Raw genomic sequence first — 18,963 nt, 5'->3', positions numbered from 1 at the left:
TAGCAAAGCTCAGTGGGAAGTAAAGAATGAAATTGCTTCCTACTTATCTCCAGATCCTCTGTCTAGGTTTCTGAGAAACCATGAAAGGGGAGCAAATACAGCTTAGTAATGATTTTTCCGAATCAACACATGAAGGCTAAGGCAGGAAAGAAAAGGAACATATCGATGTTTGTCATTGTCACAAAATAAACGTTGCACTCCACCAATTGATACAAGGTTTGTCACTCGGAATAATGTTGCCACTGTTGGTCCAGAGGCAATGATGGAGAGTTAATAAGATACCTAGTTTAATATCTACTACACATCTGATTGTTCTCCTCTGTTAATGCCAAAGTACAAGGACTGCCTATGGCAAAGAGGCACAACACTGAAAAATCACCATTTCACTCACAAGGCTTTTTTTTTTTCAAACACAGCCGACTTTTGTAAAAAGTTAAGCTCTTATAAAGTGGAAACATCAGGTAGTCTTAAAAATATGTTTAATACTGGTAAATTAAAAGACACCTTAATGATACAGCTAGTGTTTGCTCTATATTAAATACACTATATGTTAAAAACAAAATAAAACAAATTTACAAGACATAACTCACAAATTGATGTTGAAACATCATCCCTTTAGGCTAACTTTCATAATTCTTGAAAGTGCTATGCAAGCTGATATGAAGAAAAGGCACCAATGGTCTTGTCCAGTTCAGGACCCTGCACATAATACCAACCTGTCAGAAAAGGTATGTCTACTGGTAGAATAGCAGCTTTCTGATCATATTTGAGGCTTGCTACACAGGAGGCAATTTCATACCAGGTACTTTAATCCTTGTGAAATAATCCATGGCTGTGTGACCGAAGACTTTATGGTAGAACCTGTTATTGTTATTTTGCTAAATGATGATGCTGTGAAATTGCCTGTAAATGTGCTTATACCATAAACCAGGGCTGCTCTCAGTTTGGGTCAGAGAAGCCTTTTTTTCCCATGAACAGCAGACAATGGAAAGATGCATAACAAGTGCTAAGAAAGGAGACTGAGCATTCAGCCTTGAACGGGACATCTAGAGCCATTCCACTTATCACCAAGGCCCAGAGAATACCACATAATAGAAGATGGAAAGAAGCTAAGAGCCATTTGATGGGGGAATACTGTGAAAGCGTATTCCGGACACAATTGCAATCATGAATGCCAGCAGCTCTGGCTTCCCACATAAAACCCACTCAAGATCAAGCCATCTGAATGCCCACTAACAGAAGAGATAGATGGTCTCCCAGCCCACACTCTGTCCTGAAGCATTCCTGGCAGCTGGTAACTTCCAGGGGTGGGAGAATCATTCTTCACTGAGGGTGTCGCAACTGTTTCTCATGCTCCATGGCTGATACATAGGCATGCACATATGACAACACCAAATGAACTTAGACTAGACTTAGTTGCTTATTTAAAAAACAAACAAACAAAAAAAGAAGGATGGGCGGGATGGGATTAACGTGGAGAGAGAAATGAGTGTCAGATGTGAACAAGTTTCATTGCAAACCTGGATAAAATTCTTTAAAATGAAGATTTGTTTAAACTGTGAAACTTCATAAAAGTAATCCTTCACATAGAACTGTAAAACATTTTATTTCTTATATAGAACTAGAAACATTACATAGAACTAGAAAGTTATTTTTAGGCTGCAACAGTAAAAAAAAGTTATTTGATGATATTACTATGCCTTTGATCCTGACCTGAAATATTTTAATTTTATTATTAGAAATACGCATGACATATGCATGGATGCACTCACACAACCCAGTAAGTTCAATGTGTCATTCTTATGCTCAGCAATAAAGTGCCATTCTAAAATATGATTCCGAAGTCCAAATATCACAGTAGTATGATAATAGCATACTAGAGAATATTATCTTTTTGTTTTAGCTCAAAAAAGAAGTTGTAGAAACCTTATTTTAAATGTCACTCTATTGTCTAATTTTCTTTGTAAAAATCCTCTTGAAGTCCATGTGAATAATTGTATTAAATTATTCACCAGGAAAGTTAATTTGACAGTTAATTATAATATAGAGGGATTTTTTTAACATAATTCAGGATTTTAATTCGTAAAATAAAACTTCGCTGACAGAATTTGTCCTTGACTATGACCTAACCACTATCTGCTAGCCCAGAAATTAACATTTCCAACTTTTGAGAGCTAAATAAAAATAATGATTATATATTTCGACAGAGCGAAGGATGCTGATTGTAGTTTTGTGGAAGAGCATTAAATAATGAAAGGTGAACAGGCTTTGGGCTGAATTCCTAATTCCATCTTTCAGGGGCTGTGTGATTAGAGAAGCTTGTTTAATTCACCGAACTTTGTGAGGATTTTTCTTTAATCTGTAAAATGTTGATGGCAACCTGGAAGCTTGGGTTTGCTGTAACAGTTAAAGGAAATGAAGGCCACCTCCCTTGCCCTTGAGAGCACTGCTCAGCAAATGCTTGCTCCCACCCTGTCCTTCTCTCCTTTTATGAATGCAGAGAGAAATGCTTTGTAAGTCATTCAGGAGCCTAATTTAATTTTTTTAATTGTTAGGAAATTTATTAGCTGATACCTTTTTGTGCAACTTAACTTTTGATGTTTTTGGTAACCTTGTACTTGAAAAACAGATACTGACTTAATTTTTTAATAAAATTTAAAACAAAAAGTTGGCAGGAACATTAACTACATCAACCAAGTTCATATAACTAGAGCATGTCATAACTGGAATATACACCCAGATCCATCATATTTTCAACACTCACTCCACATGGGAAACACAGAACTCTTCTCCAAATTGCAAATAAATGAAGGAAATTGAAATAATCTAATAATCTAGATTTTTGTTTTGTTTTCATAGAGCATATTTTTCTGTTTTCTTAAATGCAAAGCCATACATTCACTTTAAGATAAGATATTTTTATTCTGAAGTGGTGTAAGAATAAGTGGTAGGTACTGTTTGTGTCAAAACTTAGGACTGTCAGAGCAACTTGTCACCATGTTCTCTTTAATTTTACTGGACTGTGAAATGCTGAAGTCTGGAAGTTCTACATTAGCATGCAACCATGAAGGAAAAAAAAAGCACTAAAATAGCATGAAAATTTCAAACCACAGAAAATGTATTATGATGATGCTGATAAGCCCTATTTTTTCATGTATGAACAGCTGAAAAAGGACACATTTAGGCTCTTGAGTGGGATTATTCACTAGCAACAAGACAAATTTTGAGTGAATAGAAAAGACTATGTGTAGCTTCCCAAGCCTAGATCTGCTCCAGCTCAAATGTACCCCATAGACTGCTCAGTCTCCATGAGGAGATGAGGAGGGAAGCTACAACTGGGATCCAAAGTGAATAAATTCTAAAATGATAATAATAATAATCTGTTTTGCCAAATTAAAAAAGAAGAAGACTATACTGGCAAAGGGTGACCATCCTCAGGTGGATCTATTCTTGGTCTTGAAGGATGCTTAGTAACGGGCAACAGCATTGATGACCGCTTTCTGTAGGACAGAGTTTAGGGTCATCTGGCTATACTTGGAGAAGCAGGGTGCTAACAGTGTGTGCTGTTGTCTCTCTAGTTCTTTCAATACGTAGTTTGTTTTCTATAAGGTGAAGTTATCGCCTCTTCATTTCTACTCACACCCTTGAAAGATCCACCTGGACACGCTAAAGATTGAGGGGTCTGAAAATTTAAAACGGGGTGCTATTAATGCTGACATGTGCACCCTGTTCTCCACTCTTTCCCAGAAACAAAACTGAGGACCCTGATACAATCCTTCCTATTGTCCTGTGCGCACCCACAGTATAACGAAATTCTCTCATATGGAACATGACGTTGATACCTGTATCATGCCTGATGCATAACTGGCACAAAGAAAATGAAGGAGCGATGGATGGTGTTTCTGGCACAGGCATAGCTGGGAACAAGATTTAGGGATATGTTCTTGATAGGCACTGCAATAGAAAACCAGGATATTACAAGGACCACTTAAATGTTATATTTTAAATTTTATATTCTAAGTTGTGTCTATATTTATAAAATTTGTGAGGCCCACATTGAAAAACAAGGACACCCCTTATGGTTATGTAAAAAGCATATTATTTGGCATATGCCTGACAACAGGTCTTATCTCTCTAGGTTTTCTGAATGATATAAAGAAACATCTAGGATCAAGATTTTAATAATATGTCACTAAATTCATTTGGAGCACAAGATAAAACACATAGTTCAACCCTAACATCTTAAATACAAAAGTGAAGGCAATAGAGTGATTGAGAGCTCAACTGGAACTACTTTCAACAGATTATTTTCCCAATGGGAATTATAAGCAGTGAACTTAGAAAGGCTCTCATGCTCCTTAAAATAAACTGCAAAATAAAATAACATAAACTCTAGCATAGGGCATAAGTCATAGGAGTCAAACCATACTGGCTACACTTTTGTGATTATATTTATAAGCCCCCAAAACAATGAAGTAAGCTGAAATTGGGAGGGCAGAGTGTTAAACTCTGATAACACGATATTTCAAATATGTGAAAGAAAATTCAGTGTAAATTTTTAGACACTGCACCTGCTTGGACTGAGAAAGAAAACTGGAAATATCCTATACAATTAGGCAATAAGCCGAATATTTTCTGTGAAATATATAATCAGAGAACAAAGCATACAAACAACATAGAGCTTTTTTGTTTTGTTGTGTTTGGTTTTTTTTTTTTAGAATCTCAATAATTTAAAGTCACTGAGAGATTTTTAGAGAGAAGGAGGATCTGTAAATCATTATAATATCCATTTAACAAAGCTGATGCATTTTCATAAGGAAAAAATTTCAATATTCACAGACATCCTAAGAAGACAAAAAGAAATTAATAGCTTTCACTGAGAGGGTGCAACAGGCTTGAAGCAATGCTAGGGACAGGCAAAGATGGGGTCGGAATTCCAGAAAGTGTCATGTATCAACCAAGAATCACAGAATTACTGATAATATTTCCAATGGGCACAAAGAACAAGAACATCCTAGGCATAAAAATTAAGGTAGTATATTATTTAAATCTCTTGTGTCCACAGAAGATATAACATAATACAACTCAACTTAAAAGGATAGGAGAACAGGAGAATACCCATGAGTTTAACTGATGTGATAAGATACTGGATGGATGGATGGATGGATGGATGGATGGATGGGTGGATGGATGGGAAACGAAATGGGGAAGAATAAACAAGCTGAACACCAGTGCTCACCTTTCTAACTAGAGATGCTGCTTCATGTCCCTGCTGCTTTCACTTCTCCGCAATAGCTGGCTGTGCTTTTCTGAACTGTGAGCCAAAATACACCCTTGCTCCACTGAGTTACTATTTCCATGAATCTCATAATAATGACTAGAAAAGTGGCTAATATATCTATATTAGTTAGCTGATTATGCTAAATGTGTCATTGCAATATAAGATTTAAATGATATTACAGTTCTATCTTTTCCATTTTCTTTTAAGTATAAAACTAAGTAAAAAAGCTTTTTGAATAATACATTTAAATAAAAATCTATCATTGAATGTTGACCATAGAAGAAATCATGAATGTGGGTTAGTAAGGGTGGGGGTAAAATGGAAAATCTATATGGCTCACTTTCAATTTTTCTATGAATCTAAACACCACTAAAAGGAAAGAAATGTATTGCTTAAGTATATTATAAAAATCAACAAACTGACGACTAGAGCTGAGTCATCTCCAATGCCTCAATGCATGCAGCCAAGAGCTTAGAGGAAGGGGTAACATTCCCACATCCCTCTCAGCTCCTTTTGTTTGCTATGATGCCTTTCAACTGAGTCATTCACAAGAAATTGCCAGTTAAGACTGAGGGTGAAGTTAGTGTTCAGAGTCATAGATAAATTTAGACGTACAGATTTAGTACTGAGGTACATTAGTTAAATTCAGCAGGTTAACTGGCCAAAGTTAATCTAGTGTTTCCAAGAATATTATCAGTGACCATCATTTGCCTTGTTTCTCTCCCAAGTAGGTTTTATTTTCAAGTACAAACTTCACCTTTGCTCTAATACTCAGGTCCACAGGATGAAATTCCTCCTTTCATGAACACACATACTTTATTTAAGGATTGGGTGTAGGCAGAGAAGAATGAATTGGATCATGTAACTCACCCTTCCAACCACTTAGCTTCCTGCAAGTTAGGACTGAATTGCTAGTGCCTGGGTTTTACATTAGCTCTGAGTCTATTCTGTGCTACACAAGACATGTGAATTCACAGCAGTACTCAATTTTTCACAAAATTGTATAAAAGCATTGTGATTAGTATAGATAATAAACTATATCCAAGTAAATTAATTTAATATACAAAACATTTTGTCTTTAACCCATAGAAGCTAAAGAGAATGACTGAGATATTTTGAATAAAAGTTGGGTTTGCACTTTAGTGTATACATTTCCAAAGAGTGTTACTCTAAAACTTGAACAAGGACTTAGAAAACAACAACCCTAATATAAAATTTAAATGATAAAAACCCACTCCAGAGAGTATGTGTAAGAATAGCAGGAAGGGGAGGGAAGCAAAGGTAATTTTAATTAATTGATTGTTTGGGCAGGACAGGAGGAATAAGGCAAGGACTTTAAACCATAGGTGATTTAATGATTTCCTGGGAAACTTATTAAAATGCAAATTTAAATGCCCCATTCTCAGATGTTTTTTAATTAGTGTAAAATGAACGGTGTGTTTAGAATCTTAATTTTCAATTAGCACCCAAAGGTTCTGAGGACCGTGTTTCTCACAGGTCAAAGATGATGCCCAGTTTTCTGATTTGGAGAGTTGACTTGGTAACTTCATTAGCCTAAAATCAGAATAAGAGAACAAAATTAAAAGGGGTTGAAGTACCACTCTGTAAATCAATCTTCTCATTTTTCATAAAATAAGGAATAGTGCTACCTCAAGATCCAGCTATACCACTCCTAGATATACACCCAAAATATCCTCACTTATACAACAAATTTGTGTTTTTCAACCAGGTTTATTATGACTAGTCTTAGGAAATTTTCTCTAGGAGCTACATCTTTGAGAAAGAAGGTACATCAGTGCTTGGATGTGCCATGGCATAACATGGTTTATATGAATTCATGGTCTTTTTTGAAAGTTCAATAAAATTGTGATACTATTTCAATGATAGAGGACCAAAGTCCATGGGACTATTTAGAAAGAAAATGAACGACTCCACTGCCCTAACAAATGTCTCCTAGTGCAGTTTGTACAGCTTGGACCAATGATACTGAATGAAAAATCTCAGTAATGACAGGCAACAGGAAACATTCAGATTTGAATTTTTGCTTGTGTAAAGAAAATTAACTTGTATTTTACAACGTGAGAGGGGAATATACTTGCTTTTGTGTTTCTAGGAAACCAAAATGTGGTTCCCAATAGCTAACATGAAGTATTACTGAATGCTTTTGGAATCTCTTTTAACAGGCTTTCAGAAAGACCCCAGCATATCCAGGCTTATAAGCTTCCTCTGACTTAGTGCAGATGTGAAATAAAGCCCTTTTTTTCTTAAAAAAAAAAAAAAAAAAAAAAAAAAAAAAGGGGTTGAAGTAACTGGCTGGCTTTTGTCGTTGCTGCTAATGTTGTTGCTGTTTCTGTTGTTGTTACTAATGTTCGCTCTCTCTTTCTCCTCTCTCTTTCTCCTCTCTCTCTCTTTAAATTTCCTATACCACTATCAGTACTAAAAGCTCTCTGCCCTTGGAGAGCCTTCAGCCCCGAATAAGTTGGACAGTTAGACATTCAAATTTATAACAGAAATGCATTTAGTCATACAGACCCGCTTGCAAAAGATCTAAATATAGATATATAATAAGCAATTGCAAATTTAGAAACTAAGAAAAATTTGAGCCTGAAATACATTTAGAAGGAACTATTATATGGATAAAAGTAATGAATTTTACTCATCAGGATTAATTTAATTAAGCAGCAATAAAGAGTTAAAAGGTAGAAGAGGAGAAGACAGAGAATAAAAGAGAAGTGGGAGGAAGAGGGGAAAGTGAGAACAGGAGGAAGAAAATGAGGAGAGAAGCAGGAAGGAGCAGATTGGTGGTAGAAATTAGAATAAGTACTGGAATCTATGGAACTATAAAAGAAAAGGACAGCAGAAAGGTGACACTCAGAACAATAACCTCAGAGCCTGTGGTCACACCAGCGTGGAAGGGGAGCCCTGGAAGGTTGGACGCTGTCTGTTTGACTGCTTTGAATATTTAGAAGATCATAACCGAACTGACTAGCAACAACCAGGCTGTGTGTGTAGATCTGTTGCGATTGCTTTAAGAGTTATGAAGAAACACAGAAGACATTGACAGTATCCCTGTAACCAAGTGAAACTAATTCGAGCTGACTTTTGCTTGGCATTGTACCAGTCAGACGATAGACAGAATTCAGTCTATAGAAATCTTACATTTTTTATTCTGGGAGAAGAAATCTAGGGTGTGTGAGCATGTATGTATGCATGTCATCTGTGTGGGGTGACTATGTTCATTCCCGTACCTGTGGAGACCAGGGATTAATTCGGGGTGTGTTCTTCAGTACCTGTCCACCAGTTTCTGAGCTGGTTTCTCAATGAACCTGAAGCTAGAGCACAAAAATTGACTAGCTAGCCAGCATCAGCCTGTCTCTACACGCCCCTCCACAGGGCTGGGGCTACACACAAAATCCACTGAGCCTGATGGTTATCTAGGCTCTAGACTTTGAAGCTCCAGTCTGCAGGCCTAGGCAGGAAGCACTCTACCCAAAAAGCCCTCACTTCCCAGACTCCAGCAACAGAAACTCTTAATAGATGTGAACATGTTTGCTTTTTATTTTGTGTTATTCATCACTAGAAAGCAGCATTTAAGAAATTTTAGTTGCAATCCAGATGTGCAGACTCTTCTGGCAACTGAATCTGAGTTTTTATATGCCACGGATTAGCCATAGCATTGGATAATGGTCACTGACTGCTATTTTCCAGTGCACACCCTTCCTCTACTCTACCTCTCTCTCATTCATCATGAGGACACTCTCTGAAGGCCTTTGATTGTGTTATTCAGGGATAAACCTATAAAGAACAACTCTATAGGGTGTTTGGATCCAGAGAGGGCTTTAATTTTATTTTTCTTTATAAAGCTGGAAATAGCTAAGCTCTGGCAGGAGTGGTTTGAGGTCAGTCACGAGTATGAAGTAAGACGTTCTCTCAAGAAGACAGCATTACCAGGCCACAGAGGAAGACAATGCAGCCACTCCTGATGAGACCTAACAGACTAGGATCAGAAGGAAGAAAAAGAAACCCTCCCCTACCAGTGGACTTGGGGAGGGAAGTGTGTGGAGAAGGGAGAGGAAGAGAGGGATTGGGAAGGGAGGGAGGAAACTAGAGGGGAGATACAAAGTAAATAAAGTATAATTAAAAATTTTAAAAAGTTTTGAAAAATAAGAGATATTTGTTTGGACTATTTATATGCTAACTGGTAAGGCAAGAGGATAATTACTGAAGCAAAGTCAGATGTAAAAGTTAATGTGATTTACAGCAGCAGTGGGAAGGTAGGCCTTGCATGGGAGAGATGCTTAGAGAGCATAGCTGCACATGTAATGAGCTTATAAGACTATAACACTGAACATAATTTAACTACACATACTTGAGACAATCGCTAGAGCTTCATTTTAGCTTTTTTCAGGTCAAAAGTTCACAGTTTGATAAAATCCCCAATATTTTCAATTACAGCAAGAAACAATTTGGGGAGACTCAAAGTGTACCTCAGGTTTTTGTGCTCATGAAGAATAATACCCAATGGTTAATTCTTTGCTGCCCTAGAGTGTTTTCTGACAGAAGACTCAATGATACATGCCTTTATAAACCCAGAAGCTATAAGCAAGCATCCACTACAGCACAAATAACACATTTCCAGGTTTTGCCAAGTCGGATTTGTCTATATATAATGAATATTTTCCATGAAGCCAAAAGACATTTTGCTCAATCTCATTTGCTGGATCCAAGTATCACCACAAAGAATATAACTAGGATTGCAGTTTTGTGTGACGTAGTTAAGTGCTGGCAGTGACATGAGTCTAAAGAATAAATGGGAATTTGTGATGGCTTTGGAAAAAAAAATTCTTGAGGGCATTGGTATGGCTTTCAGGCTCCTCCAAATCTAAGTGTTTAACACTACTTCCCAGAAACAATGCAGTTTCTGATATACCATTCAAGAACATCCACAGTGAGGCCTGAGCTGTGTAATAAAGGAAATGTGAAATCACCTATGAGAACTTTATTCACGTGGCAAATAAAATCTTTTGTGGTATATCCTATTTTGTTTGGAGTGGTTGTTCTCTTCCCATAACAATGATAAGAAAAGTGTTTCCTTGACTTGAATGCCTTTATTATATCCACATTAAGCCAAAACCAAATCATTACAAATCCAGCCACTATATAATACAAGCAGTGGCAATCTATTAAATTTCCCAAAGATAATAATGTCTAGATGAAAGTATATCCAAAATGTGAAACTTCTACCTTTAGAAAAAGAAGCTCATACTTTCACAAGTACATTTGAAGACAGAAACACTTTACAGATTCTATGACACTATGAAAAATGATCAGATCCAAAATGTCAGTATCCTCTTAGACCTCGAGACTCTTCATCAGAAGAGTTACAACAGAAGAAGAAAGGCATATACTGCAAAATCTGACATGACAGAGAATTGAGAAACATTTCAATCAATCACCTACTGCCCAGCAGTTCTTTTCAGTTATATTGAAATCATGTGGGTCATCTCACTGAAATCTTATCTGGCAATCAGGACAAATGAATACTCTTAAATTTCCTCCAATTCTCTTGTGCATATGTCTCTGAAGTTTCTAAAAAGATATATTGAAATTTCAGATAGTATGATTTTTTTTTTGTTCTAGGGCTCTTTCATGAGGATTCACAAAAGAGAATGCTAAACAGTTCTCTGTGACCCCTTTGGCACAGGTCAGAGGGACTAAGAAGAAAAATGAGATCAGAAGAAACCCCTTGCTCTTCTATGGACTGTTTAAATTTTTTCTCTCAGTTCATTTTAATTTAAACAGGATTTTGCTTCTCTGCTCTTTTCTCAGCACAATAATATTTCTTTACAAAGGTTTTGACTCTTTTCCAGGAGATGTAAGAGCAAATGAGAAAGTTATTGAAACTGAGAAAGAGTTATGATCAAATTATAAAACCCAGCTTAGATATATTTTATATCCCAATGTCAGATATCCTAACTGCTAACTTCAAGCATGGCTTAACTTTCTCTTGAATAGATAGCATCAGCACTTTTGTCTACTTCTAATTTTGGGGAACTGATTCCAAATAAGCTACTTCCTCTCTCACCTACACAAGCCTTTGTCTCTGAATCATTTTGGTTTGTCATTGTAATGTATAACAAGCTTGTGGGTTTGAACAGAGTGGATTTGTGATCATCTTAGAATTCTGGGCCTTTACGTTTTCTGTAGTCAGCATTCTGGGGAGCTGCTATTCTGACAGCTCTAGAGGAGAACCCACTTCTTTTCTTTTCTACCTACTAGAGACACACAGTCCTTAACTCACTCCATCAATGGTGCCCAGAAACCTTCACATGCTTCCCTGCTTCCTTCTCATGTGCGTTCAGGAAAGTCTTAATCCTCCTCTGATTCCCATGCTTCTGGTTCTCTTTCTCCTCGTGTGTCTCTGTGTGTCTGTTTGTGTGTATCTGTGTCTGTGTATCTGTGTGTATGTTTGTCTATATGGGTCTGTCTCTGTCTGTGTCTGTTTGTGCCTGTGAGACGGTGGTCGAAGACATGGACCATTAACCTTTTTATTTGTTTGTTTTTGTATTAGAGAGCATCTGTCACTATCCAGAAGCATACAATGTAAACTAGACTTCCTACATCTGCCAATCCCTGCCTTCACAACACTTGAATTAGAAGTGTGCACTACCATAGATGTCTTTAACACTTATTTTCTTATGGATTGTTTGTGCACATGCATGCACCACAGTGGACATGAGGAAATCAAAGGACAACTAATAGGAATGGGTTTTCTTCTTCCACTATGAATTCCAGGATTATACCTCAGGTCCTCCAGCTTGACACCAACTGGCTCTAACCGATGAGCCATCTCACCAGACCTTCCATTTGAGGACTTTTGTTAGTTTATTAAACTACTGCTTATTTTAAGGTAGAGCGACTGGAAATCTTTACCCCTTATGTAACTAATATTTACTCTTGCCATGCAACCTAACAATTTCACAGGTTAAAGAAATAGCATTGGGCATCTTTTTACATTGTTTCTAAGTCCCTTTCAACTATTTTCTTCTAAATACTCGTGAAAACACAATCCTCAATTATCAGGATAAAATTTCATTTCATTTTTCATAGTTTACACAAGATAATATATTCCTGGAAGCACACTTTTGTCGAAAAATATAAAGTAAGACCCAAAACGGAAATCTAAATCTTGGTTCTTCCTCTAATTTAATGTAGCAACCTCGGTTTCTTATAAAATAAAGGTTGTGTGTGATCTGTGGCATGATTACTTCGCACAATGTATTGATAATCAAATGGTTAATATCTTAGAAATCTCTTAAAAGCTATTGAACAAATGGCAGGACAAAATCAGTGCTGTAACTTTAAAGATAATTTGACCGATGTTAAAATCCTGCCTCTTTCATGGGAATTTGGAATTCTTTCTTAAATTAAATTTTACCATGGATTAAAAGAAGGTTACCCACTTGGACACTAAGCTGCCATGGACTACATCTGTGCAGGGGTTCTAGGTTACCTTACCAGGCCACAGAAGATGACAATGCAGCCATTCCTGATGTGATCTGATAGAAGATCAGAAGGAAGGAGAGGGGGACTTCCCCTATCAGTGGACTTGGGGAGGGGCATGCGTGAAGAAGGGGGAGGGAGGATGGACTGGGAGGGGAAGAGGGACTTATGGGGGGATACAAAGTGAATAAACTGTAATTAATAAAAATAAATAAATTAAAAAATAAAATACACTGGCAGCAGCTGCTTATGGGGGGGGAGAAGCTAACGTCTCTAGAATAATTAAACAACCTAAAACATAAAAGTTCATGAAAGAATGTGTACAATGCAATCTAAGCACTCGCTATTAACTTTAGTAATAAGCACAAAAAGTTTTTTTATTTCTTATAATTTTTAATGTTATAGAAAAAAATTAGTCTTATTTCTGGTTATATGTGTTTAACATATTCTATTTATTGTTTAAGTATCTTCTATTTGATTGAAATAATTGCCATCTAGAAGGCTAGTATTGGATTCAATTTTTCTTGTAAATCAAAACATTCTAGAGTCACATTATGTCTTTTCTGCCTCAAGCCTGAAATGGAGACATTTCTCAGAAACAAAGCTAAACAAACAAACAAACAAACAAAAAAGTGACTTCTTTATGAGGAGTATTATATTGAACTAAGATCTGTGAACTTATTATTAAAGATCAGTTATTATTATCATTGCTGTTGTTGTTACTGTCATTGATTCCAACCCCATGAAGTAGACAGAAATACCAAATATATCTATATTACCAAAAGATTTCCCTTTTTCACATATATGGAACTCAATTCCCAATAGTACAAATATATTTGCACAGTGAGTCTTACACTAGGGAATTTCAGAATTCCCTAGCCAATATCATTTGCCACATGAAACATATTAAGGAAAATGCAAAGGTTACAACAACTTTTTTTTGTTGTTTTATCTTCTTTTATCATTTCATTGTTCTGTTGTTGTTATTAGTGTTTTTGTATTTTTGCTGTTGTTGGTGTGATGTAACTGTGTTACTAATTTAGTACACACTTATATCAATTATTTGTGGCACACTTCTGTAATTCCAAAACTCAGGGAGGCAGAGGCAGGCAGATCTCTGTGAGTTTGAGTCCAGCCTGGTCTACAAAGCAAGTCCAGGACAGGCAAGGCTACACAGAAAATTGACTCAAAAAAATTATAATTTTTCATTTATACCCACTCCATTTGAAAAATGCAAATAATTTACATTTCAAGGGTCAAAATAAACTATACACATATACTGTAGTTTCCTATTTCTATGACAAAACACCATAACTGATGATATTTATAAAAGAAAATATTTAATTTGGGCCTTATGATTCCAGAGTGGAGAGGAGTTCATGGCCATCATAGAAGAAATCATGGCAGGAAGCAGGTAGGCAGGAAACTGGACCAGAACTGTTTAAGAGTGAGAGCCTATTTGATGAGATAACAGAATACAGAAAGCATTAACTGGAAATGGTATGTGCTTTGAACACCCCTCCCCCAATAAGACCACACTTTCTAATCATCACTAAACCGTTCCACCAACTGGAAACAGAGAATTTAAAACTGGGGCCATTTTTCATTGTTATATATTGGGGTGGGGTATGAATGTACATACATGCCAGGGTTCAGCCCTGAGTGAGGTCAGAGCCTGAAGAAAGCTGGCTACAAAAGTGGTGAAGGAGGAATGAGTCAGGCACAGGGATCTGGAGGAGTTTTACATCCTGTCTGACTGGCGATCTGGGTGCTTCTTTGTTTATACAGAACTTAGTAGGCAAGAATAGATGCATGTTGTTTCAAAATATAGATGATATAACTTTTGTTCCCAGACACATATTTGAATTCCTTTTGGTCATAATCTTATTCATCATTGATAAACCAAGACAGAACAGAATTATATTTTACAATCATTTTTCTTCATCAAACCCATAACCCAACTTTTAACAATATTGCAGTTTCTAGGGAAGGTTTTGCCAACCATAAAACCTGTTCTCAAGCTGGTAGCTGGTTCTTTGGTTTCAAGAGCACTAGAAAGGGACAGAAAGAAAATCTCCAAAACAGCCTGGGCAGATTGTCATGTCTCAAAGAGTATATTGTCAACTTTTAATAGAGTATTAATTGTCATTAGGTCCAGGCCAAAACTACTGTAGTTATTCAATTTTTGCCATAACATAATATTTATATCTTATATAGTTGTAGAATTTATTTATATATCTAATTTTGGTAATCTTTTGTTCTTTGGCCCTGTATGAATTCAATTTTTCTAAGGGAGAGGTTTAATTCTTTATTATTTATCATTTACCCACACCATTATTTGTCCATCAGTATTATGAAGAGGCTTTTAATTTGATCTGATGCTAACTTTTCTAGTCTACTAACTATTGTTTAACTTTTTAAGTTTACACTTTGCTCTGATTATCTTGTTCCTGAGTAAGTACATGCACAGATGTACCAAGAGTACCTTTGAACCAGTCTCACAGGAGGTATCTGGCATATTTATTTGAGTCACAACTTCCAGGGCATAAGGAAGACCTTAAGGAGAGCCAGATAAGGATATCTCCCTAAAGGTAGGAGGGGTAGTATGGTCAGGACTTTCCTGGGGAGGCTTAGAATCAGCACCCCTAGAAGAAAGCATAAGTGATTCATAAGAAAAAAATTTAGCACTCCAATATCCCCAGGTTACACAAATGATAAAAGTCCCCAAGCATGCCACATGTGGAGATCAAGGCCATAAGGTGGGAGTCTGCACCACAGTGATTGCTTCACCGGGGTCAGCTTTCCTGGAGCCTTGTCAAAGAGTTGTGCTGGCTTTATGACTTTCTCTGTTCCCATCAGATATGGCTGTGCCACATATATGTAAAATATGCATGAAAAAGTTCTAGTTCTCATTGACACAGTTTATGGAGCTGCAACTTTGGGATATAGAGTTCAATGATGTCAAGACAATGGATTCAGCACAATGGGGGTAAAGCTGTATAAGACACATTAGATAATCCAGTCTCTTCAAACACATGCACACAGGGATCATGTGAAGATCTAAGAAGGCATCATGTCACCCCCACCTGAGGGGGCAGCAGCCTTGTCAGGCCACAGAGGAAGACAACGAAGCCAATCCTGATGAGACCTGGTAGGCTAGGGTCAGATGGAAGGGGAAAAGGACCTCCTCTATCAGTGCACTCGGGGAGGGGCATGGGAGGAGATGAGGGAGGTAGGGTGATATTAGGAGGAGATGAGGGAGGGGGCTACAGCTGAGATACAAAGTAAATAAACTGTAACAAACAGAAGCCTACCACCCTGCAGGGTATCAAGGTAGATGCTGACACTCATAGCCAAACTTTGGACAGAGTGCAGGGAATCTTTTTTTTTCTTTTTTTTAATTATTGTTTATTATTAGTAGTTACATTTTATTAACTCTGTATCCCAGCTGTATCCTGCTCTCTTATTCCCTCCCAATCCTACCCTCACTCCCTCATCTTCTCCCTGCCTCTTTCCAAGTCCATTGATTGGAGAGGACCTCCTCCCCTTTCCTCTGGCCCTGTTTTATCAGGCATCTTCAGGACTGGCTGCAAAGTCCTCCTCTGTGGCCTAGCAGGACTGCTCCTCCCTTAGGGGATGGGGAGGTCAAAGAGCCTGCCATTGAATTCCTGTCAGAGATAGTCCCTGTTCCCCTTACAATGGGAAACCAATTGGAGTGCAGGGAATCTTATGAAAGAAGTGGGATATAGTAAGACCTGGAGAGGACAGGAACTCCACAAGGACAGCAACAGATCCAAAAAGTCTAGGCACAGGGGTCTGTTCTGAAACTGGTAGTCTAGCCAAGGACCACTCATGGAGATGGCCTGGAACCCCTGCACAGAGGTAGCCTATGGCAGTTCATTATCCAAGTGGGGACAAGGACTGTCTCTGACATGAACTGATTGGCTTGCTTTTTGATCACCTCCTCCTGATCGGGGAGCAGCCTTACCAGGCCACAGAAGAAGACAATACAGCCATTCCTTATGAGACCTGATAGAATAGGATCAGAGGGAAGGGGAAGAGGACCTCCCTTATCAGTAGACTAGGAGAGGGACACAGGTGGGGAAGAGGGAGGATGGGATTGGGAGGGGAGGAGGAAGGGAGGTACAGGGGTACTCGATACAAAGTAAATAAACTATAATTAATAAAAATAAAAATAATTAAATAAAAATGAGAAACAAAAAACAAAAAATATAATAAATAAATAAATAAATTTAATAATTAAAAAAAGGCATCATGTGAAAATCAGGCTGAGGGCCTTCAGTACCAGGCAACTATCCTGGTACCAGCCTGTTGGACTTTCACCCTCTTAAATGATTAGAAAATAAGTTATTTTCTTATGGCTCTTCAATCTCTGGTGGTTTATTGTGGTACAGCAAGCTTATTAAGACTCTAATGAAGAAGCCATTTCTTCCCTTCTCCAGCTTCCAGAAATTCAAGTTTCCTTGGCTCATAGTAGCCATCATGGATTGTTTTGCCTTTATTCTTCCTGTTCTTCCTTCCTTTTCATTTCTTTTTGCAAAATAATAATTTACTTATTTTCCTGTTAACAAAAAATAAATGAAATGTCGGTTATATATACAATTTGCATCTGTTTTATTCACTTTATAGTATGATCTAGAATGTAGAGAGTTGGGACATACTACAGTTAGTAAAGTGGCCTGTGCCTGTAATCCTGATGGTTAGGAGAAGGTGACAGACATATGTCTGCAGCTTTTTGGCCAGTCTGTCTACATTAACTCTGTGATTTTCAGATTATAGAAAGCCTGCTTTAAAAAAAAATCAAAGTATATGGCTCCTGAAGAATGACAACTAAGGTTTACCACTGACCTCCATTTATATATACACACACACACATGCACCCACACAAAAGTGGATGTGCACATACAAATACATCTCAAAAGGGCATTCTGTGCATACTTTTAAAGGGGAAGTTTATATTATCTTCCATGTGTTAATTGCCATTGTATAGTCATTATCAATTTTGTTCTTCAATAGTGTTGAGTAGCCTTCGTCGTCATTTTATAATTTTTGCTTTGAAATTTATCTTTCCTACATAGAATTAAATTGTCCCTTTCTTTTGCTTTGTATTTAACTAATAACGTTATTATCATATTTTTCAGTTTTGTATGCCCAATGATTTTCTGGTCAAGACAGATTTAAATTTTCCAATGAAATAACTTGAAACGATTTTTTCATAAGTAATCCAAGACCATTTATGCTACTCCATTCTGTAACATTATATTGCAATGTTAATGTGTTTTATGTTGCTGTCAATGTCTGGGGATTGAATTTTGTGCTCATGATTATCTCTAAGTACAAAGTATTTAAATGTAGTTTATCTTTGTGTAATACTGTTTAATTTTCCTATCTTGCAAAAGTGATTGCTTCCAGTTTTACTCCATCTTGGGTTTTGTTTTGTGTTGTTTTGTTTTGTCTTTTTGTTTTGACCTGTTTGGTGATGCTCCCAAAGAATGAATAATAAAAGTATCACATGCCTGCTAGAATATGCCTAGAAAATGCCTAAAATTCAAATACTTTATTTTGTGAAATTTTTCTTCGATGGCTTTTATTACCTATTCTTCAGACAGTCTAACTAAATACACACCAGTCCTTTGTATTCTATTTTGCACTCCTATACATCACTTTTAATTTCAATTTTCCTACTTCATTTGTACATTGAACTTCATTGAATTTTTTTATTTTTATTTTAAATTATACTTTATTTACTTTGTATCCCCCCTCTAGTTCTCTCCCTCCTCCCCTCCCATTCCCTCCCTTCCTCCCCCTTTTCCACACACTCCCCTCCCCAAGTCCACTGGTAGGGGAGGGATTCTTTTTCTTCCTTCTGATCCATGAATTCTGCTTGAGTTTTTCATAAATTATGCTGGGATTATTTGCACCTTATTTTTATTAATAAGTTAGTTTGCCTTTTATATTACTTTAAATTCACAGGTTCTATTACTTATTCCATAGTCTTTTTCTATAGCAAGATCTTTGTACCCATAAAGTGGCTTTTCTAATATGTAAATTCATGCCTAAAGCTATCTATTAAGCTCTTGCAGCATAGCAATAACTACTTTTTCTTATATTTCATTATTGCCTTCCATTTTTATGATTCCCTTTCTTCTTTTAAAACT

This window comes from Meriones unguiculatus, chromosome 2 (genome assembly GCF_030254825.1).
Source record: "Meriones unguiculatus strain TT.TT164.6M chromosome 2, Bangor_MerUng_6.1, whole genome shotgun sequence".
Classification (NCBI taxonomy): domain Eukaryota; kingdom Metazoa; phylum Chordata; class Mammalia; order Rodentia; family Muridae; genus Meriones; species Meriones unguiculatus.
Note: the sequence above shows the minus strand (reverse complement) of the source record.